The sequence below is a fragment of the Malus sylvestris genome, chromosome 13 (genome assembly GCF_916048215.2).
Source record: "Malus sylvestris chromosome 13, drMalSylv7.2, whole genome shotgun sequence".
NCBI classification, from domain to species: domain Eukaryota; kingdom Viridiplantae; phylum Streptophyta; class Magnoliopsida; order Rosales; family Rosaceae; genus Malus; species Malus sylvestris.
In genome coordinates, this window is record NC_062272.1 from 38,892,111 (window position 1) to 38,894,960 (window position 2,850).

The following is a 2,850-nucleotide window of genomic DNA, read 5'->3' on the forward strand; positions in this document are numbered from 1 at the left end:
CTCTCATTCTCTCTAGAAAAATGAGAGACATCTCTCATTCATTGCTTTCATTTCAAACCCATCCATCTGTGCTCTATCTCTCTCTCTTCTGCATGACTCTCAAAACCGCAAGACCCGTCTGTCTCTTTAGAACCCGTCTGTCTCTTTAGAAATTCAACCCTCCCTCTCTGTTTCACTCAGACCCCATATCTCTTTAAAATGAAAAATAGCCATCCTTCCCCCACATTTTTCTCTCATTTCCATAGCTGCTCTTTCATCCTTGCTAAGCGTTGCATCTGTGCTGCAACCAATAAATATCCCAGCTATCTACACACCGCCGTGTCTCGGAAATCCAGCACCTCGAGCAGCAAGACCAACAACTTGCTCAGATGAAACCACAGATCGCATCCTGCTCTAGTCTGACACACTCACAGGTAGTTTTTATCTCCATCTCCCTTCGATTTTTGTCTCAAGTGCTTAGATTAGGGAAAAATGAATGAAAATTGCCCAATGCATGTGTGTTTCCATGGAAAAATCGAGACTCATAGATCCTCATTGAAAAGGTATGCTTCTATATCCTTGCAACTATGTTTGATAAGAATCTGTGAATAAAAATTTGTATATGGTCTTAGTGCCTCAGTATGTTGAATTGGCTTGTTCGTCATGCATGAAGAGATCTATAAATTCATCATGTCTTATTCTCTGTGCCACTTAGATCCCTCAACTTTGTTTCTGCACTCCGCACTGCCTAATCTCATGAATGTAGAGGAATTGATGATGAATTGATGATGAATGTGCTGGGGGAATAAATGTTGATTGCACCCCCTTAGTTGGGATTAGGCCGAATCAGTTCTGAATGCAACCTGCAATAAAAAACCTAATTAGATAAGTAAAGAAAAATAACAAGAAATAAAAACTGCAATTTTTTTTTTCAATTTTCTGATTTTTTTATTTTTGTGATTTTTGTAATTAGGAATAAAAACAGGAAAATAAAATAAACGAAATAAAAAGAAAAGAGTTAGAAAAATTGGGTTGCCTCCCAATTAGCGCTTTAGTTAACGTCTATAGCTAGACGTAGAGGGAAGAATTGAAGATCACGTCACTTGTTCCCTTCGAGTTAACCACTTCTTGATAGCATCATACGACAACATTAGGTATGGAATGAGTTGTTGTTTATTAGTGGTTGAATTCTTCATAAGTGCACTTCTATGTGAATGAATCTTTGTGATCAAATAAGGTTGTTTCCAGTGAGGTTTATGTTTCCATCGAGCTGCCTTGAACCTTGTATTTAACACCCACAACCTCTGCACTGGTAGAATTTCTCTATGAGGAATTTGGCTGTCACGGAATTGATCCTGATTTTCTTTAAATTTGATGAATTGCGACGTTTGCATGTCCAATTCAGCAACCAAAATTTTCTGATCAGTAGCCTGTTGCTCCGAATCCAAAATGGTCAGAGTAGTCAAAAGCTGATCATGTGATGTCTGATGTACTGATTTTGAATGAACAGCTTCTAACATATCAATTCTTGTGCATTCGTGCAGCCTTGTTGTGAAGGGTTCTGGTGGCACATAAACTTAGGGAGGAAAAGATTGTAGGGAAATTGTTTCACGATCAGCAGGTGGTGTTTCCTCCCTTGGGCATGACTGGGTAGCAGATTGCTCTTCAATTCTTGCACCAATCTCCTCTTGATCATTAAAGCTCTTCCCATAATTTAATGCTTGAATCAGAAATCCGTCATTGGTTATTTCAATGTATAAGTCAGTTAATTCCAACAATTTAGAGAGCTTGTCCTCCACTGAAAGCTCTTGTGGCACATTAAGCTGCTCAAAATACTGCCCAAGATGCTCTTTCAAACTTTGAGTGTAGAACTCTGAATGGGGATTGTTCCAGTCCATTTTGAATCGTTTCTCATATTTATATACTCCTGGACATAATCTGGAAAATATTCTCTCTCAGGACATTGCAAAATATCATGAGTATTTGAATTACAAAGAGCACAAACTGTAGGCTTAAATCCATAATAACCCTTTTCTGCTAATGATACCCAAAGAGGTGGTCCACCGGGTGTTAGATTGAATTCAGGGGGAACTGCAAATTCCATTGTTGCACTGCTCAAAAAGAAACAAATTGTAACCTACCGAACAAAATCAGCAATTAAATAAAAAGATATATACAAAAATAATTAACTAAGAGTTGTTGTAATCTGAGAAAAATAAAACAAAAACGAAAATTAATTTTTTTTTCCTTATATGTATAAACAGCAATAACTAATTGAAAATCTGATTAGTAGGAATTATTTTAAATAATCCCCGGCAACGGCGCCATTTTCTTGATAGGATTTTTACTACTCATGTGAACGGGCTTAAATCTCCTATTTTACTTGCAAGAATCACAAGGTTGTTGTAGTATAAACGGATCTCGCAAGATCATTCTCCACATGGATTATTAAATAATTCGAAATAAACCAAATTCTAATTAATTATTGTAAAGTAGAAATTGAGATGACTGATTTTATAAACTACTTAAATTAAAAATGAATTTAATTAATAAAAATAAGACAATCTGCAATATTAAAAACTAGAAGGAAAAGAAAATAGTTTTGGGAGAAATCAAATTAAGAAGCACTAGGGTTTCACCATCACCTAGCAATCCTATGAACTTTTACCAATTACTTATGATCTACACATGCCACTTTGAAGGTTAGGTTTTCCTAATTCATATTCTACTTGGAACCTCCAACATAGAACGTATATCTAACATGAAAGACTCATTATGCTTTATGAAAACCCTTTGAAAAACCATGCAACCCTTAAGACGTGGTATTCATCCTAAGTGAAATTACAATTATTAATCACAAGAAGCCAGCGT

At 36.0% G+C, this 2,850-nt stretch overlaps 1 pseudogene; it reads right to left on the bottom strand.

Annotated features, from left to right (window-relative positions):
* Positions 1 to 1,538: 1,538 nt before the first annotated feature.
* On the bottom strand, positions 1,539 to 2,217 carry LOC126596297 (uncharacterized; annotated as a pseudogene).
* Between the last annotated feature and the right edge of the window lie 633 nt (positions 2,218 to 2,850).